This window comes from Oncorhynchus kisutch, linkage group LG29, assembly GCF_002021735.2.
Source record: "Oncorhynchus kisutch isolate 150728-3 linkage group LG29, Okis_V2, whole genome shotgun sequence".
Lineage (NCBI taxonomy): Eukaryota > Metazoa > Chordata > Actinopteri > Salmoniformes > Salmonidae > Oncorhynchus > Oncorhynchus kisutch.
The window spans coordinates 7,714,043-7,740,024 of NC_034202.2; the positions used below are offsets into that span (position 1 = coordinate 7,714,043).

General features: G+C 44.1%; 1 protein-coding gene across 1 annotated transcript in view; it reads right to left on the reverse strand.

Moving 5' to 3' along the window:
- The window catches only part of LOC109874041 (LHFPL tetraspan subfamily member 2a protein), a 74,328-nt gene that overhangs the window by 22,366 nt on the left and 25,980 nt on the right, over nt 1-25,982 (reverse strand). The window lies entirely within an intron of this gene.

The following is a 25,982-nucleotide window of genomic DNA, read 5'->3' on the forward strand; positions in this document are numbered from 1 at the left end:
CATTGAATTGACAGAGACAGAGACAGAGGGACAGAGACAGAAACAGAGAGACAGACAGATAGACAGAGGGTCAGAGAGAAACAGAGACAGAGACAAACAGAGGGACAGAGAGACAGATGGGTAGAGGGTCAGAGAGAAACAGAGACAGACAGAGGGACAGAGACAGAGGGACAGAGAGAAACAGAGACAGACAGAGGGACAGAGAGACAGAGACAGACAGAGACAGAGGGACAGAGAGAGAGACAGAGACAGAGGGACAGAGAGACAGATGGGTAGAGGGTCAGAGACAAACAGAGGGACAGAGAGACAGATGGGTAGAGGATCAGAGAGAAACAGAGACAGACAGAGGGACAGAGACAGAGGGACAGAGAGAAACAGAGACAGACAGAGGGACAGAGAGACAGAGACAGACAGAGACAGAGGGACAGAGAGAGAGACAGAGACAGAGGGACAGAGAGACAGATGGGTAGAGGGTCAGAGACAAACAGAGGGACAGAGAGACAGATGGGTAGAGGATCAGAGAGAAACAGAGACAGACAGAGGGACAGAGACAGAGGGACAGAGAGAGAGACAGAGACAGAGGGACAGAGAGACAGATGGGTAGAGCGTCAGAGACAAACAGAGACAGACAGAGGGACAGAGAGACAGAGACAGAGGGACAGAGAGAAACAGAGACAGACAGAGACAGAGGGACAGAGAGAGAGACAGAGACAGAGGGGCAGAGAGAAACAGAGAGACAGATGGATAGAGGGTCAGAGATAAACAGAGACAGACAGAGGGACAAAGAGACAGAGACAGATGGATAGAGGGTCAGAGATAAACAGAGACAGACAGATGGACAGAGAGACAGAGGGACAGAGAAAGAAACAGAGAGACAGATGGATAGAGGGTCAGAGACAGACAGAGGGACAGAGAGACAGAGACAGAGGGACAGAGAGAGAAACAGAGAGAGACAGAGGGACAGAGAGACAGAGAGAGAAACAGAGAGAAACAGACAGAGACAGAGGGACAGAGAGACAGAGAGAGAAACAGAGAGACAGATGGATAGAGGGTCAGAGAGAAACAGACAGAGACAGACAGAGGGACAGGTAGACAGAGAGAGAAACAGATAGACAGATGGATAGAGGGTCAGAGAGAAACAGAGACAGACAGAGGGACAGATAGACAGAGGGACAGAGAGAGAAACAGAGAGACAGATGGATAGAGGGACAGAGAGAAACAGACAGAAAAGTGATGAGAGGAGAAGTGGACAAGTCTGGGCATGTCTGGTCTAGGGATGGGCATGACTCGATCTTTAACCAGAGATCAAATATTTTTCTAATACTGTCAAACTATTTGGTGGAATGTGCTTTCTGTCTGCCTGAACGGGCAATTGCAAATATGTCCTGATTAAATTAGTAAAACATTAAGACAGCGTGAATTTGCTTTGACTCTAGTGTTCCATTTTTCAGTTTTTCCATGTGCATTTGCGGGTCACAACAGAAAAGGAACCAAGCCAAGCGTCACACAGTTCTCCGCCCTAAGTTCCGACCGCTCCCTCTACAGACGCTGCTTGAGCACACACACAAGCTCACGTTAGGCCTACAGAAAGAAATGCCTGTCAAATCTATCGAACTGAAGGGATACAAGCTACATTCCAAATGACAAGTTTTGTTTTGTTTTATCACAAATTCTAAATGGATTGGATTTTGAAGTGGGGAAATACAGTGTCGTGATAAATGATTTACCCTCCTTCCAGTTTTCTAGAACCTGAGTGAAGAAATAACACAACAATTACATACTTATTTCATTTATTTCATAAACAAAGTTATGGAACACCCAATGTCCCTGTGTGAAAAAGTTATGGAACACCCAATGCCCTGTGTGAAAAAGTTATGGAACACCCAATGCCCCTGTGTGAAAAAGTTATGGAACACCCAATGCCCTGTGTGAAAAAGTTATGGAACACCCAATGCCCCTGTGTGACAGAGTTATGGAACACCCAATGTCCCTGTGTGAAAAGGTTATGGAACACCCAATGTCCCTGTGTGAAAAAGTTATGGAACACCCAATGCCCCTGTGTGACAGAGTTATGGAACACCCAATGCCCTGTGTGAAAAAGTTATGGAACACCCAATGCCCCTGTGTGACAGAGTTATGGAACACCCAATGCCCCTGTGTGAAAAAGTTATGGAACACCCAATGCCCCTGTGTGACAGAGTTATGGAACACCCAATGTCCCTGTGTGAAAAGGTTATGGAACACCCAATGTCCCTGTGTGAAAAAGTTATGGAACACCCAATGCCCCTGTGTGACAGAGTTATGGAACACCCAATGCCCCTGTGTGAAAAACTAATTGCCCCCTTACACTCAATAACTGGCTGTGCCACCTTTAGCTGCAATGACTCCAACCAAACGCTTCCTGTATTTGTTTATCAGCCTCTCACGTCGCTGTGGAGGAACTTTGGCCCACTCTTCCATGCAGAACTGCTGTAACTCAGCGACATTTGTGGGTTTTCACGCATGAACTGCTGGTTTCAAGTCCTGCCACAACATCTCAATTGGGATTAGGTCTGGACTTTGACTAGCCAACCCAAAACTTCATATGTGTTGCTTTTGAACCATTTTCATGTAGATTTGTTTTGTGTGTTTTGGATCAATATTTTGCTGCATGACCCAGCTGCACTTCAGCTTCAGCTCATGGACAGATGGCCTGACAGATGGCCTGACACTCTCCTGTAGAACTCTTTGATACAGAGCAGAATTCATGCTTCCTTCTATTGACCTTTCCACACGTGAGTTCCAAATATCTCTAATGGTCACCCCAGTGTGAGTTGTTTTATGAGCAGGATGTCAGAATGATGTTGCAACATTTTTACGCAACAGGAGAGTTAACCTGCGCTGCCCTCAAACCAAGACGCTGTCTGCTAATTATCTATTGGCTAATATCAACTTGTGGATTTGAAATCATTTTTCAAACAAGGTTAATTTTCTGACAACAGTTTGAATTGAGGTGTGTTCCGCCTCCACATAAATTCACATAGAAGTAGCCCATTTCACTGTTGCGGACAATTTTCAGTGCATTCGGAAAGTATTCAGACCCCTTGACTTTTTCCACATTTTGTTATGTTACAGCCTTATTCTGAAATGGATTACATAGTTGTTTCACCTCATCAATCAACACACAATACACCATAATGACAAAGCAAAAACAAGTTTTTAGACATTTTTGCAAATGTATTTAAAAATAAATTAAATAAGTATTCATTTGACATTTTACGCAGTACTTTGTTGAAGCACCTTTGGCAGTGATTACAGCCTTGAGTCTTCTTGGGTATGACACTACAAGCTTGGTATTTGGGGAGATTCTCCCATTCTTCTCTGCAGACCCTCTTAAGCTCTGTCAGGTTGGATGGGGAGCGTCGCTGAACAGCTATTTTCAGGTCTCTCCGGCAATGCTCAATCGGGTTCAAGTCCGGGCTCTGGCTGGGCTACTCAAGGACATTCAGAGACTTGTCACGAAGCCACTCCTGCGTTGTCTTGGCTTGTGCTTAGGGTCGTTGTCCTGTTGGAAGGTGAACCTTCGCCCAAGTCTGAGGTCCTCTGGAGCGCTCTGGAGCAGGTTTTCATCAAGGACCTCTCTGTACTTTGCTCCGTTCATCTTTCCCTCGATCCTGACTAGTCTCCCAGTCCCTGCCGCTGAAAAACATTGCCACAGCATGATGCTGCCACTACCATTCTTCACTGTAGGGATAGCGCCAGGTTTCCTCCAGACTTTGATGCTTGGCATTTAAGCCAAAGAGTTCAATCTTGGTTTCATCAGAGCAGAGAATCTTGTTTCTCATGGTCTGAGAGTCTTTAACCTGTTTTGGAGACTGTTTTTTGTTCGGAATTTCCGATGACTGACATGCCCAAAGTAAACTGCCTGTTACTCAGGCCCAGAAGCCAGGATATGCATATACTTAGTAGCATTGGATAGAAAACATTCTGAAGTTTCTACAACTGTTAAAATAATGTATGTGAGTATAACAGAACTGATATGGCAGGCAAAAACCGAGGAAAATCCATCTGTATTTTTGTTTTGAGGTCACAGGTCATTTCAGTGCTAGTCTATGGGAAATACAAATAGATAGGACCCAGATTGCATTTCCTATGGCTTCCACTAAATGTCAACAGTCGTTAGAAAGGGTTTCAGGCTTGTTTTTTGAAAAATGAGCAAGTAGTTCGAAAAACTACAAGGTGTCTCTCATTAGAAAAGTCGGCTTGTTGGCGCGTGAATGAGGCGCGCGCTCTTCATTATTTATCTTCCCTATTGAACATAATATTCTCTGTGTTAAATATGATCATTTATTTAGATATCAGAGTACCTGAGGATTAATTAGAAACATAATTTGACTTGTTTGGACGAACTTTACCAGTAACTTTTTGGATTCGTTTGTATGCATGTTGAACGAGTGGATGACTGAGATTATTGGCGCCAACTTAACATACTTTATTGGATATAAAGAAGGACTTTTTCGAACAAAACGACCATTCATTGTGTAGCTGGGACCATTGGGATTGCAAACAGAGGAAGATCTTCAAAGGTAGGTGATTTATTTAATCTCTATCTCTGTGATTTTTGTGACGCCTGTGCTGGTTGAAAAAGTATTTTGGTGTGGGGCACTGTCCTCAGATAATCCCATGGTATGCTTTCGCAGTAAAGCCACTCTACCACACAGGCCTGATTGGTGGAGTGCTGCAGAGATGGTTGTTCTTCTGGAAGGCTCTCCCATCTCCAAAGAGGAACTATGGAGCTCTGTCAGAGTAACCATTGGGTTCTTGGTCACATCCCTGACCAAGGCCCTTCTCCACCGATTGCAAAGATTGGCTGGGCGACCAGCTCTAGGAAGAGTCTTGGTGGTTCCAGACTTCTTCCATTTAAGAATGATGGAGGCCACTGTGTTCTTGGGGACCTGCAAAGCTGCAGAAATTTGTTGGTACCCTTTTACAGATCTGTGCCTCGACATAATCCTGGGCTCCCAAGTGGTGCAGCGATCTAAGGCACTGCATCTCAGTGCTAGAGGTGTCACTACAGACACCCTTGTTCGAATCCAGGCTGTATCACAACCGTCCATGATTGAGAGAACCCATAGGGCGGCGCTCAATTGGCCTAGCATCGTCCGGGTTTGGCCGGTGTAGGCCGTCATTGTAAATAAAAAAATTGTTCTTAACTGACTTACCTAGCTAAATAAAGGTTACATTTAGACAAAATATAGACAGGTGTGTGCCTTTCCAAATCATGTCCAATCAATTGAATTTACCACAGGTGGACTCAAATCAAGTTGTAGAAACATCAAAGATGATCAATGGAAACATGATGCACCTCAGCTCAATTTCAAGTCTCATAGCAAAGGGTCTGAATACTTATGTAAATAAGATATATATATATATATATATATATATTTTATACATTTGCCAAAAAAATCTAAAAACCTGTTTTCCCTTTGTCATTTTGGGTTATTGTGTGTAGATTGATGAGGGGGGGGGGGGGGGGGAATGAATACATTTTAGAATAAGGCTGTAACATAACAAAATGTGGAAAAAGGGAAGGGGTCTGAATACTTTCTGAATGCAATGAATGTTCGAGGATTTACTGAACTGGACAAACTTATCTCTTTGATGAAAGCCCAACCACCTCCCCTGTGTTTCCTCAGATCATGTATGCAGGCATTTGTGCAGTCTAGCACAAGCTTTTTCCCCCTGGCACATTTTCTGGCTGGCGCTCGCATTGCCTTCATTGTTGTTTTCCTTACAAATAACTTTGGATAGATGAGCTTTCCTATCAAAGTAAATGCCTTATTGTCTGTATATCGTGTTGTCATTTCTACTGTAGCATAAAGTATATAGGTATGGAGCATAATGTATTAAATAAATACTTTATTGCCTCACTGTATATATGTATGGAGCATAATGTCTTTACTGTTTTATTCACGTTTTCAAGTACTGGTGACAAATCATGCATTCTGATTATTGCATAGATTGTAATGACGACACCCCCCCTTGAGCATGCATACTGCAAACAGACCCAACTCATCTTGCCTCCTCTTCTTAACTTTAGTTGACCAAACATGGAGGCGCACACAAACTACCCATCGTCTGATTAATTAACATTTTTAGAAAGTGTTTTACTCAATTATATTGATCAATGGTGAGCTCACCCGTGATGTGATGAATTGTCAATAGTCTTTTCTATTAGTTAATTCATATTCTGTTAGTTAAATATGACCGCTTGTGTTAGGTCAATCTCCCCTCAGTTAGCGCTAGGACTAATGTAGCCTACATTTTACGGTTTGGATGCTTGTGTCATGCTGTTGCCACTTCTGTGAACACAACGACTGTTTGTGCAAAACGTTTCTGTGAACAAAAAGTGTTGCCAGCTCCAACGCTGACTCCTGCGTCAATCGCAAATGGCCGTTCTAAATAAGCATTCTAATCACACCGGTTTGAGCGCACGCTGCAGGTGACCACTGTAGAATGATCCTACCCGTGTGTTGGTACGCGTCAAAGGGTTCAGGCAAGTCGTTCAGGTCCTGAGGCAACAACGATTCCCAAGCCATCACTCTGCCACCACCATGCTTGACCATTAGTATGAGGTTCTGACAGTGGAATGCAGTGTTCCGTTTTCGCCAGACATAATGTGATCCATGTCGTCCAAAAAGTTGACTCAGGTTTGCCAAAAAAGCACCTGGATGATCATCAAGACTCATGGAAGAATGTTCTATGGACAGCTGATTCAAAAGTATAACTTTTTGGACGAGTGCCACTGCTGAGGTTACTGCCTTTTGAAGATTGTGTTCCATGATATAATATCACCAGTTGATATTCCGATTTCAATAAATCAATCTTAAATAGCACTTTTTGTATTGACTGAATACACACTACTTCAAAAGTTTTGGGTCACTTAAAAATGTCCTTGTTTTTGAAAGAAAGGCACATTTTGTCCATTAAAAGAACATTCAATTGATCAGAAATACAGTGTAGAGATTGCTAATGTTGCAAATGACTATTGTAGCTGGAACGGGCAGATTGTTTTATGGAATATCTACATATACATACAGAGGCTCATTGTCCGCAACCATTACTCCTCTGTTCCAATGGAACGTTGAGTTAGCTAATCCAAGTTTATAATTTTTAAAAGCCTTCATTTCTCAGAACAAGAATAGACTGACAAGTTTCAGAAGAAAGTTTCTGGCCATTTTGAGCCTGTAATCGAACCCACAAATGCTGATGCTCCAGACACTCAACTAGTCTAAAGAAGGACAGTTTTATTGCTTCTTTAATCAGGACAACAGTTTTCAGCTGTGCTAACATAATTGCAAAAGTTTTTTTTAATGATCAATTAGCCTTTTAAAATGATAAACTTGGATTAGCGAACACAAAAACAACTGGTATTTTGTGTTGCATTCGAGTACTCGAGTATGAAGAACATGCGAGTGCTGGAACAGTCAAAAAGTTCAAAGTCTGGTCAAGCAGAGTATCTAAGATAAAACTGTAATGTTTGCTTACAGTCGACATATCTACTAGTGTATCATAAGGCAGTGTATAGTGTGTGTAGGAAGGTAATGTTAGGAAAAAGCCTACTTCGATATTCCCCCTAGAGACAGATCAGATAGACCAGACAGGCAGAGCTTCAAGTCGTTAGCTATCATGAGCAGAACTTTCCCAGCAGTGTGACTCATGGCAGTGACTGGATTTATGATGTCTATTACCCTCTTTCAGAAGACAGAGGTAGGCTACGATTATTTAGGGATCATATTATTACACACACACACACACACACACACACACACACACACACACACACACACTAGTGCTGAGCGATTAGTGCTTTTTGAGGTTGGTTCTGTTTGGGTTGAATGCAGAATAATACAATTCATACAATAAGTTCCATGATGGTAGTGACTGCCCATTACTGCGTATCACTTATTAGCAATCGTGTATTCACATTACTTTACTTGAATAAAATATTTGAATATGTTATAATATAACATTGGTTTTATTTAATGACTTTTATTTAATTCCAAGCCATCAAGTCAGCTGCTGCCTACGCCGTCTGACAAAATCACTATTTTAGTAGTTCTTCAAAGTAAATAAGGCGTACTGAATACCAACATTCAGTCACTTATATCATGTATTTTCAGGTAGAGACACATCGTGAAACAACTGCTCTCTATCCCTCTCCATTGCGCTTTCTTCTCTCCCTCTCTGTGTCTGCCCCACACTAACCTGATGTAGCAGGCATAAAAGAAACACATAGACCGGAACAAATAGATGCGCAATGGATTATGGTCATTGTAGTTAATTACCACATTTTCTGTGCTAAACTATGTAGAATATTGGCCTGTTGGAAACTACAACTCCCAAATACATTGTACAGTTCGGGCTTGATCTGACTTATCGCTAGAGAAACTGCTCATTGAGCTCACAGAAGAAAAAAACCGGGACGAAATTACGATTTAAATACTTGAACAGACTTTGGTCAATTAGTTGTTTAAAAAACGGAAAATAACTGACGTTTCGGTTAATCGCTCAGCACTAACACACACACAGATACCTAATAAGACCCCCTGCCAGCTGCACTGAACCTGTGACCCTAGACTTACAAACCCTAGGGTGTGTCTATGTGTGTGTACACAATACCACCCCCTCTACACTTCATCTGCACTACAGAGGACACAAATATGGCTGAGTCACAGTGTGACACAGTCTCAACAGCAGGGAGTCCCTCAGCACACTACCATTGACAGGAAACTATCTGCATATCTATGGTAATGCCACAGCTACGGTAAGCGTCTCCCGGACGACGAAGTGGTTAATTCTGGGTGGTGGATGGTGCATGGTGGTCTCTCAATCGCATCTCTCTCTTCCTCCCTCCCTGTTTCCCTCTCTCTTCCTATTCTCTCTCCCACTCCCTGGGGATAACTGTAGGTCAAACACTCATACATACACATACTGATGCTATGGATGGAATGACTATACAATTAGATCCACACATCAGGTTTTCATTAGGAAGACCCAAATAACATCATCCGTCCATCAACTCAGGGCAGGCAGGGGAACAACAATTTGTGTGTTTCTAGACATCCCCTAAATGCTGGCCCAGGGTCAGATTTCTTCTGATCCCACTAATGGTTAAGGTTATGATTTGGGGTTAGGCTTGTAACTATCCATTCTCCTCGGACCACAGCAGGGCCTTTGGCATTGCAACTTTGGCTTTGGTTGATGCTTTTTGCAAAACGACAAGGTCTTCATTCTCAACTCCTGTCCTAAAAACCACTTTCAGCTGCTACTGTACCGCAAAGCAACTTCTGAAACACTCTCCACTCCTGTCCTGAAAACCACTTTCAGCTGCTACTGTACCGCAAAGCAACTTCTGAAACACGCGCGGCCTCTTCAAAAACATAAACCATTACAATAGTGGAACATTCCCATGGCCTACTATAGACCTACTGAAAAACAACTTGGGAGTCATCAGTGTGAGTCAGGATGAGGAAGAGACCCTCTTCACCTCTGGCGTAAACACAAGATCAGAGGACACACACAGATGTATGCACATACACACTTGCAAGCACATCCCCCCCCCCCCCCCCCACACACACACACAACCTAGTCCTCTGGTAATAAGTAAATAGGTATATGACTTAACAATGGTAGTAGTGTCAGTGTTTGGTGACGAATGTCTGTAGTGCTCAACATTTCCATTGTGAGAATGCCAACCTTTGCCAGGGCTACTGTGTAACCTGTTCAACACTACAGTTACATTATGATTCAGAAGATGGAACATAATATTTACATCCCATAGCATTAGTCACCCCCTTTGTTAGACTTGGGAAGCATTGCCAATCAGGAAAAATAACACTTGAAACTGTCTTCTAAACACTACGAGGTAGAGGTGAGTGTGGAGTGCTCTCATTGGCTAAGCTGAGCTAAACATGACAACAAGTAACAAGTAACAGCTGACACAACACCAAACAGAAGATTAGAAGAAAAAAAAATATATATATATATATTCTCCTCCTTCAGTGCAGCTCTGCTGTAGCTGTGTACTGGTGGTTCTGGTCCCCACACACAACTAACCGCTCACCATCACTTGAGACCCCAGTCAGTAACTCCTCCCGTAACTCCTCCCCCTGGACTCACAGCCAGCACTGATTGGTCAGACACCGGAGCCACAGCCCTGAGAGGGTCCACATTAAAGGTCGTCACAGGTCCAATAGGACCTAAATTCCCGAGATCCAACCTGGGACCTGAGCGGACCCGGGTCCTAAATTCAGACTTTTGTCTCGGATCTGGGTCGGGTCTGATACAATTGCCAAGGGACTCGGTTATGTGTTTACCGACTGGACCGGATTGGACCTGCCTTCTGTTAATTTACTGTTTGTGTGATGAGAACTGTGCAAGCTTGTTATCTGTGTCAAGCCATTGCAACTCTATAAAACATATAGCTTAAATCCAGCTGAAACGGGCTCCAGTTGCTCACCACACTGGCGCCTGCTGCTGAGGTCAGAGAGAGAGAGAAGGAGAGAGAGAGAGAGAGAGAGAAGGGGAGAGAGAGAGAGAGAGAAGGAGAGAGAGAGAGAGAGAGAAGGAGAGAGAGAGAGAGAGAAGGAGAGAGAGAGAGAGAGAGAAGGAGAGAGAGAAGGAGAGAGAGAGAGAGAGAGAGAGAGAAGGAGAGAGAGAGAGAGAGAAGGGGAGAGAGAGAGAGAGAGAGAGAGAAGGAGAGAGAGAGAGAGAGAGAAGGGGAGAGAGAGAGAGAGAGAGAAGGAGAGAGAGAGGAGAGAGAGAGAGAGAGAGAGAGAGAGAAGGAGAGAGAGAGGAAGGAGAGAGAGAGAGAGAAGGAGAGAGAGAGAGAGAGAGGAGAGAGAGAAGGAGAGAGAGAGAGAGAGAAGGAGAGAGAGAGAGAGAGAGGAGAGAGAGAGAGAGAGAGAGAAGGAGAGAGAGAGAGAGAGAGAAGAGAGAGAAGAGAGAAGGAGAGAGAGAGAGAGAGAGAGAGAGAGAGAGAGAGAGAAGAGAGAGAGAGAGAGGAGAGAGAGAGCGAGAGAGAGAGAAGAGAGAGAGAGAGAGAGAGAGAGAGAGAGAGAGAGAGAGAGAGAGAAGAGAGAGAGAGAGAGAGAGAGAGAGAAGGAGAGAGAGAGAGAGAGAGAGAGAGAGAGAGAGAGAAGGAGAGAGAGAGAGAGAGAGAGAGAGAGAAGGAGAGAGAGAGAGGAGAGAGAGAGAGAGAGAGAGAGAGAGAGAGAGAGGAGAGAGAGAGAGAGAGAGAGAGAGAGAGAGAGAGAGAGAGAGAGAGAGAGAGAGAAGGAGAGAGAGAGAGAGAGAAGGGGAGAGAGAGAGAGAGAGAGAGAAGGGAGAGAGAGGAGAAGGAGAGAGAGAGGAGAGAGAAGGAGAGAAGATGAGAGAAGGAGAGGGGGATGAAGGAGAGAGAGCAGAGAGAGAGAAGGAGAGAGAGAGAGAGAGAGAGGGTGATGAAGGAGAGAGAGAGAGAGAGGAGGAAGGAGAGAGAGAGAGAGAGAAGGGGAGAGAGAGGAGAGAAGGAGAGAGAGAGAGACCCCGACCGAGAGAGAGAAGGAGAGAAGGAGAGAAGGAGAGAGAGAGGAGAGAGAGAGAGAGAGAGAGAGAGAGAGAAGGAGAGCGAGAGAGAGAGAAGGAGATAGAGAGAGAGCGGAGAGAGAGAGAGAGAGAGAGAGAGAGAGAGAGAGAGGAGAGAGAGAGAGAGAGAGAGAGAGAGAGAAGGAGAGATAGAGAGAGAGAGAGAGAGAGAGAGAAGGAGAGAAGGAGAGAGAGAGAGAGAGAGAGAGAGAGAGAGAGAGAGAGAGAGAGAGAGAGAAAAGTTAAAGGAGAAAGTGTACAGTGAAAAGTAGCCAACAAGGGGAATGTCCCCGGGAATAAGTTTTAGTATTGTAGTGGACAAAGATTAGAAGAATGTTGCCTAGGCCAAATGGACTGTGGTGCAACTCGCTATTCAGGTTTGATGCAATTTTCTACCTTTCATTTATTTATTTTCGTATTTACTTTCAATTGTTTCGCCATTTATAATTATTATTATTATTATGGGCCTGCTGTAAAATAAATAGCATAATCCTATTGCTGTGATCTGTTGGGCAGCCCTATGGTAGGCAAACACTTTTAATTCTGTTAAGCTATTTTCGTTGGCCAAAAGAAGTTCCAGCTGTAATGCTGTGTTTGCCGATATATAATGTAATGTGGTCTACTATGCTACTTTCACTCAAACCATGACTTTTAATGCCGCAATGTAATAACCTGTTCATATTTTCCCTATAAACAATGAATTGACTTACTTGACCCTAAATAAAGTTAAACAACTGTTGTGAAGGTTTGGTGTGGTATGGTTATTATTAGGCCTCGATACAGCAGGCCTATGAAGGCTGAGCGCCCCGCTTCAACAGACTCTGAATGCCGACCAGAGTTACTCCTTTAATCAAACAATATATCCAGATATATGGCCAAAGGTATCTGGACATCCCTTCAAATGAGTGGATTCATTTATTTCAGCCACACCCGGCGCTGACAGGTGTGTAAAATTGAGCACACAGCTATGCGATCTCCATAGACAAACATCGGAAGTAGAATGGCCCATACTGACGAGCTCAGTGACTTTCAACATGCCACCTTCGCAACAAGTCAGTTCATCAAATCCCTGCTAGAGCTGCCCCCGGTCAACTGTAAGTGCTGTTATTTTGAAGTGGAAACGTCTAGGAGCAACAACGGCTCAGCTGCGAAGTGGTAGTGCACACAAGCTCACAGAACGGAACTGCCGAGTGCTGAAGCGCGTAAAAATGGTCAGTCCTCGGTTGCAACACTCACTAGCCAGTTCCAATATGCCTCTGGAAGCAACGGGTCTGACTGTCCTCGGGTCCATTCAGAACGGGTCTGACTGTCCTCGGGTCCATTCAGAACGGGTCTGACTGTCCTCGGGTCCATTCAGAACGGGTCTGACTGTCCTCAGGTCCATTCAGAACGGGTCTGACTGTCCTCGGGTACATTCAGAACGGGTCTGACTGTCCTCGGGTCCATTCAGAACGGATCTGACTGTCCTCGGGGCCATTCGGAACGGATCTGACTGTCCTCGGGTCCATTCGGAACGGGTCTGACTGTCCTCGGGTCCATTCGGAACGGGTCTGACTGTCCTCGGGTCCATTCGGAACGGGTCTGACTGTCCTCGGGTCCATTCGGAACGGGTCTGACTGTCCTCGGGTCCATTCGGAACGGGTCTGACTGTCCTCGGGTCCATTCAGAATGGGTCTGACTGTCCTCGGGTCCATTCAGAACGGGTCTGACTGTCCTCGGGTCCATTCAGAATGGGTCTGACTGTCCTCGGGTCCATTCGGAACGGGTCTGACTGTCCTCGGGTCCATTCGGAACGGGTCTGACTGTCCTCGGGTACATTCAGAACGGGTCTGACTGTCCTCGGGTACATTCAGAACGGGTCTGACTGTCCTCAGGTATATTCAGAATGGGTCTGACTGTCCTCGGGTCCATTCAGAACGGGTCTGACTGTCCTCGGGTCCATTCAGAACGGGTCTGACTGTCCTCGGGTCCATTCAGAACGGGTCTGACTGTCCTCGGGTCCATTCAGAACGGGTCTGAGGGTCCATTCAGAACGGGTCTGACTGTCCTCGGGTCCATTCAGAACGGGTCTGACTGTCCCCGGGCCCATTCAGAACGGGTCTGACTGTCCTCGGGCCCATTCAGAACGGGTCTGACTGTCTTCGGGTCCATTCAGAACGGGTCTGACTGTCCTCGGGTCCATTCAGAACGGGTCTCTATTTATAAATAAATCATTTATGCATATTGTGGGTCCGGTGCTAAAGCCATGGATCGATCTCGGAACGGGTTCAACTTTCCGGACCCGCGAAGACCTCTAGTCCACATGGCGACCATACCTCAGCCCAGAATTTGGGATAAAACAACAAACTCTGCAGCTAGCCACACAGGGCCTCCCTTTGTGGTGTGTGTCCTGTCTGCTCCTTCTCTCACACACATGCGCAGACTGCTAGCCAGGCTGCTCCCGCTAATAAGCAATATATGGCCTTTGACACTCCCAGCCCTGTGACATCACCTAATGACCTCCAGTAACATAACTCGGACCGACGGGCGGAATGACAGACGGACCGACGGGTGGCCGGACTGAAGGATGGACTGACTAAATTGTGTGCTGGTGTTTGGCGAGCCCCTTTTCAGCCTTTCCTATTAGCCAGTTTTAGAGGCGCATCCTCTAAAATGAGGATGATGTCAGGCCAGTGGTTCTTCAAATCCACCTAAAATATTTAAACCACATGAAGAAACAGATGCATAAGCGGTTCTTTGTGAAAGGAGAAGGGAAACCATGCATCGATCCACTTGAGGTAGCCGCAGAACACTTCAACAATGTCTGCTACTATAATCCATCTGCGTTCACCTTCAGCCCAATATAAAGACTGTGACCCTGGGTCTATAAATGCTACAGACAGAACCCTATCTGTCACCTTCAGCCCAATATAAAGACTGTGACCCTGGGTCTATAAATGCTACAAACAGAACCCTATCTGTCACCTTCAGCCCAATATAAAGACTGTGACCCTGGGTCTATAAATGCTACAAACAGAACTCTATCTGTCTACTGCTTGTGTGTGTGTGTGTGTGTGTGTGTTAGAGAGAGGTTAATGGTCTGTTTAAGGCCATACAGTGTGGTCTATAGTACCACACCAGTGCTGATCTGGTTTTAATGCTGTCCTCAGCAGAAAATAGAGAATTCTAAAAGCCTCTTCAAATCCCTCCTCTGTGTTTTTTTCTTCTTTTTTTGTCATGTCAAAACTTCCCCTGAAAAATAAACCATCCATCTGCCCATCCATTTGGCACCTCTTAAGGTGCTCTTGTCTTTATTCCTGCGTGTAATGAAATGCTATTGGACTGACAAGACAAGCTGAAGCACTATCAACTTCAGCAGTCAGCAACTCCACCTCAAAAAGCACCAGAAAGAGGACTTTGAGATCCACCACCTCAGATTGTTCTGAAATTGTTTCTGTAGTTAGAAACAGATGAGATTATTATTTATCCAACATTATTCTATATATGTATATATTTTTTTAGCTTGCTGCCATTAAAATGCCCATAAAATGTTGCAGTATCGACCCTAATAGCTTTGTGTAGCTGCCACTTGTGTAATTTGGTTGGGGTGAGCGGAGCGTGACAATGCCAGACAGCCAGACACACACACACACACACACACACACACGTCTGACACGGTGTATCATTTTACCGATGGAGTGTGTATGGCAGGGCTACTCGGTGCTCTAAGGGTGATTCCTCTTGGCAGATTGTGGGTCTCCGACACAGAGCAGGCCTTCACATCAAAGACTGGAAGGATCAGAGGATACTGCACAGACAGAAATACCCTCAGCTCTGAATATAGAAGCACACACACACAGACGGTGGGTCGTTTGTCTTCCTTGACACAGATCAATCAACAGCATACCATAGAGCTAAACAGAGTATGAGAGAGGGACAAGCTCTTAAAGAAGAGAAAGAGAAAACAGGCTGACCAGATCTATTAGTTTGCTGACTTTGCTCCCCGGAATCAAGGTGCAGATTTTTTTTTTAAAGCTATTGTGACAGCAATATAGTGAATGCCTACATATACCGTACAAACAAACAAAGAAAGCAGCCATTTCAGACTATTGGGATGAAGGAGGAGGTGAGGAGAGACCCCATATATACTATTGAGATGGAATGCACTCGAGTCCATTTTGTCTTTGACTTCGGAGCCAGATCTCCGGACGTGCTTCACATAATATGACTCCAAGCAGTTAATACACATCCATTTGTGTTTTAGATCAGTGCCGTGCCTGTGTGCCTGTGTGTGTGTACGCGTTCTAAATCACCCCAGTCTCCAGTCAGCGTCGAAGAGGTTATCCAGAGCCCCCTCATAGAAATCCCAGTGGAAACTGATGGACGGACAAATGGAAAGACAGCTCACTGAGATTCCTGATGAGTCTGTGGAGTTTCCAGTCAGGGAGAAATCCTACCAACGACAGGCCACTCTGCTCTGAGACTATTCCTGTTACACTGTCACAACACTGTGGTCCGGACCAGTTGTGACATCTCCAACACTTACAGAGGCAGCCTATACAGTACAGTACAGCAGTGGTTCTCAAACCTCTCCCCTGGGACCTCCGGCCCTTCCATGTTTTTGATCTATTCCAGAGCACCTGATTGAGCTAATCATCAAGCCTTTTGTCGCATTCATAACCAAGTGGCAAGGCGGTAAGAACAATCCAGTTGAATGGCCCTTCCAACTGGTGGGAAACTCGTCTATCATCCCTGAGCTCTGACTTCTCCCACATTGTGACCTCTGACGTCATCTACTAAGGAAATTGCCTTATTTTTGGCGGTTAAATGTACCAACAAAACATTATTTATAAAAAGCAATCTATCAATATGGTTTTTGAATATTATAATTTGTTTACAAGCATGCTTTTGTTTATGGTTGACGCAGCATGTTGGCCATTATTTATGACATCACAACGGGTCATTTCCACCATTTCCACGTTTGCTCCTAGTTCAGGGCTAAGACTAAACTGTGAAACATCTTGTGGTCCCCAAGGAGAGGTTTGAGAAACATTCCAGTACAGTATACAGCAGGTCATTCCACGCCTGCATATCTGAGTCTACATACAGATGGTAAAGATACGTAATATGGTAAAGACACACACACACACACACACACACACACACACACACACACACACACACACACACACACACACACACACACACACTGTCATAAAGCTTGCACTGACCACCTTACTACTAGACATTCCTGCTTTACATAACGACAGCGTTGAAAGGCCACTGTAATGTCAAAACTTCCCCTGAAAAATAAACCATCCATCTGCCCATCCATTTGGCACCTCTTAGGTACTCTTGTCTTCATTCCTGCGTGTAATGAAATGCTATTGGACTGACAAGCTGAAGCACTATCAACTTCAGCAGTCAGCAACTCCATTAGCACCTATGTCAGCTAACCTCTAGGCTGAGTGAAGGGTCGTTCCACCTCAAAAAGCACCAGAAAGAGGACTTTGAGATCCACCACCTCAGATTGTTCTGAAATTGTTTCTGTAGTTAGAAACAGATGAGATTATTATTTATCCAACATTATATAAATATAATTAGATCTCTGATACATTAAGCTAATTGATTGCATCCAAATTGTCAATTTTAATTCATATAATATTCAATATATAGTAACTAATATCCGATTTCGACCAAACTTTTTTCTAACAATGAGTTAGACATGAAGAATCCAAATGTAACGGCACATCTCCTCTTCGTCTGAAGAGATGCAGCGTGGTAAGTGTCCATAATGTTTTTAATAAAGACAAATGAACACTCGAACAAAAACAATGAACGATAACTTGAAATCTACAAAAACCGAAACAGTACCGTGTGGCGACAAACACACACACGGAAACAAACACCCACAAACCAACAGTGAAACCCAGACTACCTAAGTATGATTCTCAATCAGAGACAACTAACGACACCTGCCTCTGATTGAGAACCATACTAGGCCGAAACAGAAACCAAACATGGAAAAACAAACATAGACTGCCCACCCCAACTCACGCCCTGACCATACTAAATAAAGACAAAACAAAGGAAATAAAGGTCAGAACGTGACACCAAAGGAATGGTCAAAGGAATGGTCAGAAGCCACCGACACTCCATACAATTCCCACCCCACTGGAGCTGGAGCTGCGGCTTTGAGTATTGTTTCTCTGTAATATATTTCCAGTGAATTTGGTGACGTTTTTCCCCCTGTTCAGAGAAATTAGAGAAATTCAGAGAAATTGAAGTTAATCTCATCCTACATCCTGATACTACCAGGTTCTGACCACAAGATGGTGCTGTTTATGGTGTTTTATTGACCATTTATTTGGATTTCTTATGCCTTACTCATTGTTGGAAAAAAGTTTTGTCCAAATCAGATGTTAGGTACTATATTTACTGAATATTATATGAATCCTATAAATTAAAATGCCCAATATGGATGATGAAATTATATTCCAAGAAAGAATCCTATCTGTACAGGACTAGCTGAGATTGTGGGTCATGGCTTGCTGAAATGACATGGAATGACCCTGTAGTGAATGTCTAGTACAGCTATTAGCAGATATCGGGGTTGCATACGGTATCTTTTCATGTACTCAGGGACCGAGGAGGTGTAAACACAGTGCTGTGTTGAAGGTGAGGGACTCTTAGCTATTTTGGAGTGTGGAAAAAAGACAAAAGAGAAGGAGGAAAGAGAGGGTGTTTTCTCAGCTGAGGGGCAGTGGTTGGATCCACCCGTCACAGAGGTCTCAATGCCTTTCCTTTTCTCTTCTCTTCCTCCAATCTCTTTCCTTCCTCATGTGTATGTTAGCATATGCGTTTGAGTTTTGTGAGGGTGGGAGTATTGGGCCTATTACAGGAAGAGACTCGGAGGGGGGTCCGGGTGTGTTTGTTTGAGTGTGTGCGTCTTCTTCTTCTCACATTGATATGGCCCAATAAAACTTGCCATGCGGAGAACACGGACGCAATCACAGAATCCAGACATTGATATTTGGAACAATATTCAGAAATGTATTGAACTTAGTAAGGATTCAAGTAAATGTATTGAAAATGAATTAATTTGGGGCCTCCCAGGTGGCGCAGTGGTCTAGGGCACTGTATCGCAGTGCTAGCTGTGCCACCAGCCGGCTGCGACTGGGAGGTCCGTGGGGCGACGCACATTCGCAATGAGACAAGATAGTAACTACTAATAATTGGATACTACGAAATTGGGGAGAAAAAGGGGTAAATAGATTTTTTTTTAAACACAAAAAAAACTAATGAATTTGCCTAAGTTTATCATAATATATGAACAGCATGCTAGAGTGATTTGTATTTCCTGCAACTTTCTGAAGAGCAATGAGAATTCCCCGTCTGTGTATGTGCATTGCCCACATCGACCACTTTGTGTAACCGTTAGCATGATGCTAATTAAAAGTCTTCTGGTAGATGGAAAGGCTTTCCCAAAAGCCTTAATTAAATGTTAACTACAAAGCCGTGCATTCGGAAAGTATTCATTCCCCTTGACTTTTTCCACATTTTGTTACATTACAGCCTTATTCGAAAATGTACGGTACTTGTTTTGCAAACTCTACCATCACATGAACACTGCTAAACAGCCTCTGCTAGGTGGGCACTGGTATTAAACTGTAACTACACCCAAAAATGACAATTTACATTTTTTCCCAGACCTCAAAAGTGGTCTCCTAATGTGGTTTAAGCATTGTTGTGGACTTACATCTAATTGAGCTGTTTTTTATTTTAAAAAGTGTTATTTTGTGAGCGAAAACCTGAAGAAACAGAGGGAAACGGAAACCTGGAGAAAAAAAACCTGGAGAAAATTAAATTGGAAAAAAACTAAATGGAATCAGGCAAAAAATAAAACAGATTTTATACGGCCCTAAATTGACTGGCCTGTGGAGCCCAGTGTCTCTGAGGTTAAGAGGATGTTGGAAAAAAATGACCATCTGACATATCAGAGTCTGCCGTTGTCTTAGTGGGTGGCCAACCAGCAACGCCCCCAGAGAAGGACAGAACGCCAGGCCCCACCAGGGGGAGTGGAGTAGGGTTGTTTTGGACAGTCATCTTGTGGAAAGATCTCTGTTTGCTGTTTCAGTGGCACCGCAACAGGACGTTTTTTCCCAGTTCCTCTGTTTGTGATCTCTGAGCAGTTAGACTACACTGCTGTGATGTCATGCCTCCTTGGAGATGTTTGAAAGACACACACACACACACACACACACACACACACACACACACACACACACACACACACACACACACACACACACACACACACACACACACACACACACACACATACACACACAAAAGAAGAAAAGCAACCAAACAAACCCAGATAATATGCTCAACAGTATACAACAGCTCTCACAAAGACTAGGAGAAATCAGAAAACTATTCAACAACATAACAGACTGACAAGAAAAGGACTGCTTTTTCAGTAAGGTCTTAAAACCCCACTTCCCACTGACCAACAGGCTCTCTAGGCCTTAACACTGGTCCCATTATACTTAACCATTTCCAGCCCTCCTTAACCCTTCACATGACCCCAGAATGAAAAGGGGGAGAGGAAAGTCCTTACACTCCCAATCCTCAGCCAAACCCTTTGTGAATGCTTCTGTTTTCCTAACAGGGAGTCAGTAATGTCCTGGAGGGGTTGTGTCCTGCCCAGGGGATGACAGCAGTTTGATTTCAAACTAACTGACCTGAGGGTAACTGCAGACCCTCCCACTGTGCTCCCCAGTACAGAACACTATAGACCTGCTGCTAGATGGAAATCTGTCTTAATGCTTTAGACCAACGACCCTTAGGGCAGACCAGGGACTGTGTGTGTGTGTGTGTGTGTGTGTGTGTGTATGTGTGTGTGTGTGTGTGTGTGTGTGTATGCGCGTGCGTGTGTGTGCGTGCGTGTGCGTTATATAGGCGCTCTCAGGAAAACCTGATACTATGCTCCAATCAACAACAGTAAGCACTCACTGGTCCACAGAGGTGTGGGGGAGTTGTACACTGTCTCAGAATCTCAGCCTTCCTATAATAATAAGAGCATCAGGTGATATTGCGTCTGGTACCTAACGCAGCTAAACTAAAGAAAGGTCCAATGCAGATGGTTTTTCTTTCTTCTGAAAAAATATCATTTCTGGGTAATAATTAAGTACCTTACTGAGATTGTTTTCAATTAAAATGGTTCAACAGAGCAATTTCTCAAGCAAGAATTTTGCTAGGACTGTCTGTGAGTGGTCTGAGTGGGGAGGGGGAAACTGAAAACTAGCTGTTGTCGGCAGAGAGGTTAGGAACTCTCTTTCTTATTGGTCTGTTAACTAATTTACCTTCAGCAGGGAGGCCAAAACTCCATTCCACTGAAACAGGCTGACGTTTCAGGCAGTCTTTTCAAACAGCTCTTACACTAAATGGGCATTATCATCATTATCATCACAATTTCACAGTATTATTCATAGTGTGGAAATATAAAACACAGAAGAAACACGTTTTTGACTGCACTGGGCCTTTACGAGAGTATGTGGGAGTGGAGATGGTGAAAGATGAGGAGAGAGGTAGAAAGGAAATAGGAAACTGAGGAGAGAAAGACAAGGTGAGAAAGTGAGAGATGTGGACGTGTGTAGGTATTGTCTGGCTGGTTTCGGGGGTAAGTTAGATGTGACATGGCTTTCAACTGGAGACAAAGAGAACGGTGTTACAGACAGTCACGCTCCAGGGAGAATAACTCTACCGGTCTCACTCTACTGTCTGATACACACACACACACACACACAAGCAATTTGAAGTCATCGCTAAAAATCTCACAGATAACAACGAAAACTAAAAAGATAACAACCTTTTGAACCGATAACATTCCTCAGATCTACAGGCTGTGTGCTTAATCCGGTACACAGAGAGACAGGAAGAGACCAAAACAGGTACCAGATAACAGGAACTGATCCACTGACACTCTCAGAAACCCCCTTATCCTATCCTCTCTATTCTCTCTGCCCAGGCCAGTGACAATCAGCAGTGATGATTGTGTTTATTGTTTCAGGGGTTTTCCTCGTTGAGATGACCTTCCCAGATGGCCTCAGCTAGCCAGGCAGGCCAGAGCAGAGCAGTATCACTCACACCATTGTTTTCCCACCATGTTGGAAAAACGTTGTCTTCCTCATTCCTGCCGGTTCCACATAATAAACAGACTGGACTGATCTTCTGTGTCGGGGGGGGGGGGGGATAATACAGCCCGTGAACTTGGTGAGAGGATGGGGGGGGGTTAGGAGGATGTCAGTGTTTCCCCTATATACATTTAGCAGAGGCGCACTGCAAAACTGTGGACACCTGCTCGTCAAACATCTCATTCCAAAATCATGGGCATTAATATGGAGTTGGTCCCCCCCTTTGCTGCTATAACAGCCTCCACTCTCTGGGAAGACTTTTCACTAGATGTTGGAACATTGCTCCGGGGACTTGCTTCCTTTCAGCCACAAGAGCATTAGTGAGGTCGGGCACTGATGTTGGGCGATTAGGACTTGCTCGCAGTTGGCATTCCAATTCATCCCAAAGGTGTTCGATTGGGTTAAGGTCAGGGCTCTATGCAGGCCAGTCAAGTTCTTCCACACCGATCTCCCCAATTTCGTGATATCCAATTGGTAGTTAGTCTTGTCCCATCGCTGCAACTCCAGTACTGACTCGGGAGAGACGAATGTCAAGAGCCATGTGTCCTCCAAAAACATGACCCTGCCAATGGTTCAGTTTTGCGCGAATGCTGCCATCTATCCACAGTTTCTCGTTGGGGAAGGTTTTAATAGTCACCGTGAGTACAACATCACCGATTCATTTGCTAATTACTCACTCACCGAATCAGCGTACACATCAATGTTGTTGTCTGAGGCGATCCGGAACATATCCCAGTCCACGTGAATGAAGCAATCTTGAAGCGTGGAATCCGATGGTCGGACCAGCGTTGAACAGACCTGAGCACAGGCGTTTCCTGTTTTATTTTCTGTCTATAGGCTGGGAGAAACAGAATGGAGTCGTGGTCATATTTGCCGAAAGGAGGGCGAGGGAGGGCTTTGTATGCGTCGCGGAAGTTAGAGTAACAATGATCCAGAATTTTGCCAGCCCGGGTCGCGCATTCGATATGCTGATCAAATTTATGGAGCCATGTTTTCAGATTAGCTTTGTTAAAACCCCCAGCTACAATAAATGCAGCCTTAGGATATATGGTTTCCAGTTTACATAGAGTCCAATGAAGTTCTTTCAGGGCATTCGAGGTGTCTCCTTGGGGGGATATACAGGACTGAATTCTCTTGGTAGATGATGCGGTCTGCATTTGATTGTAAGGAATTCTAGGTCAGGTGAACAAAAGGACTTGAGTTCCTGTATGTTGTTATGATCACACCACGACTCGTTAATCATAAGGCGTACACCACCGCCCTTCTTCTTATCAGAGAGATGTTTGTTTCTGTCGGCGTGATGCGTGAAGAAACCAGGTGGCTGTATCGACTCTGATAACGTATCCCAAGTGAGCCATGTTTCCGTGAAACAGAGAATGTTACAATCTCTGATGTCTCTCTGGAAGGCAACCCTTGCTCGAATTTCATCTCCCTTGTTGTCAAGAGACTGGACATTGGCGAGTAGTATACTTGGGAGCGGTGAGCAATGTGCCCGTCTACGGAGCCTGACCAGAAAACCGCTGCGTCTGCCCCGCCATTGTTTTGAGTCGCCTACTGGGATCCGATCCATTGTCTTGGCTGGTGTTCCGAACAGAGGATCCGCTTCGGGAAAGTCGTATTCCCGGTCGTAATGTTGTTAAGTTGACGTTGCTCTCATATAGTTTCCTAAGAACGCGAAGCGAGGCGACCATCTCTGTCGGCGCCAGTGGCATCCTACGGTACCACATTAAATGTCACTGAGCTCTGCAGTAAGGCCATTCTACTGCCAATGTTTGTCTATGGAGATTGCATGGCTGTGTGTTCGATTTTATACACCTGTCAGCAACTGGTGTGGCTGAAATAGCCGAATCCACTAATTTCAAGGGGTGTCCACATACTTTCTGTATACAGTGTATGTAGAAAAGCTAATGTAGCAATATATTTCATAAGATCATCTATGAGAACTTACAATCACCAAAATAAAAACTAGACAATCAGGGAGAATCTGAAATTCAAAAAATGGCATGTCATGGGGGTCCCCACTGATTTGATTATGAATCACTCAGATAACATAAGAAACATGGCATGTCATGGGGGTCCCCACTGATTTGATTATGTTTGAATCACTCAGATAACATAAGAAACATGGCATGTCATGGGGGTCCCCACTGATTTGATTATGTTTGAATCACTCAGATAACATAAGAAACATGGCATGTCATGGGGGTCCCCACTGATTTGATTATGTTTGAATCACTCAGATAACATAAGAAACATGGCATGTCATGGCAAAATGTGTATAATTGCAAGAAATTCGCTTTAAAACTGAAAATGATCTCAACCCCATGGAAAAATGTTTAGAATTGCAGGAAATGTGTTTCGAAACTAAACATTTTCTCTCAGCCCCATAGCAAATGTGTAGAATTGCAGTAAACTAGCTTTAAAAGGGTCAAATGTTTGCTTTGCCCCATAGTAAAATGTGTAGAATTGCAGTAAACTAGCTTTAAAAAGGGTCAAATGTTTGCTTTGCCCCATAGTAAAATGTGTAGAATTGCAGTAAACTAGCTTTTTAAAAGGGTCAAATGTTTGCTTTGCCCCATAGTAAAATGTGTAGAATTGCAGTAAACTAGCTTTAAAAGGGTAAAATGTTTGTTTTGCCCCATAGTAAAATGTGTAGAATTGCAGTAAACTAGCTTTAAAAGGGTCAAATGTTTGCTTTGCCCCATAGTAAAATGTGTAGAATTGCAGGAAAGTTGCTTTCAAACAGCAACATTTTGTCTCAGCGGTAAAACCCCGCCATTAGCCATGCCCACTAACTATGCCACCGCTGCTAAAACAAATCCTAGGGGAAACACTGGATGTTGCTGGGGTTTGAAGGTGTCATTGTCTTTGGGTTTATGGGGGTTATGGTGGTTCAACCAGCTAACACTACAGTATACTGTAATTCACTAAAGCACAGAGAACTAAAGTATTAGTACTGTAAAAATACAGTATGTCTTGGCTTGAGAACCAGGGTTATGATCCCCTAGCATATGTAACATTCACATAAAGATGATTCTTGTCTGAGACCTGAAGACCTCAAGTTAATGCCTATAGCACTCAGACAACCAGGGTTCAAATCAGCTGACACATGCTTACAGTTGAACAATGGGACCTTGGGGACAAGGCTGTCGTTCCATCAGGTTAGGACAGGTGCCAGGAACCCAATACAATAGCAACAAAGACAGGAAACCATGGCTCTGTTTGTTTGAGTGGACAAGGTTAGCTACGCAGTTGGGTATTATTATTATTATTATTATAATGATGATGCAACAGGTATTATTAGTTCTCCTAATCTGATTTGTTAAAAATACAATGGGAAAAGCAGCACAAGGCAGGTTATGCACGTTATGCATGTTAAAGGTGCAGTTCGGGATTTTGGCAACGAGCTCTTTATCTACTGCCCCAGAGTCAAATTAATTAATGGATAACATTTTTATGTCTCTGCGTCCAATATGTAGGAAGTTAGAGGTAGTCACTGCGCTAACGCCTCATTAGCAACTTCCTTTGAACTGAACAGATACATTAAAATGGTATCCATGAGTTCATCTGAAAATTCTGAGCTCTGTCACTTTTGGCTCCCTGACAAAATGAGATGCTATTTTATTTTCCACTCAACCTGAGGAGTCTGAGGAGGAGGTTTAGAGGGAGAGCCATCACACCTGGAGAGATATGGAAACTGTTCAACAGAGCGTACCCTTTAATAAAAGGGTCTGCATCCCTCATTTACCCAAAGCTGCAGCAAGAACGCATAATATAGGTTATGCTAGAAACATTAGCATACTGTTAAGCAAGGGAAGTTCCATTTCAACATATACTTGGGGCGGCAAGTAGCCTAGTGTTTAGAGTGTTAAACTAGAAACCGAAAGGTTGCAAGCTCGAATCTCCGAGCTGACAAGGTAAAAATCTGTCGTTCTACCCCTGAACAAGGCAGTCATTGGAAATAAGAGTTTGCTCTTAACTGACTTGCCTAGTTTAAAAAAGTTGAAGGATCTACAATCACATCTGACAAGACCAATGAAAACCGCTCTTTGCTGGATGCCCCGCCTTCCACAGGTGATAAGCGTGGGGCTCGGATTCATTCATTCAATTATTCCTCTCTTCACCTCGGTGTGAACAGGAAGGATTCACTACAACAAACAATTGGAACACAAGACTGTCTTACATTAGTCACCCCTG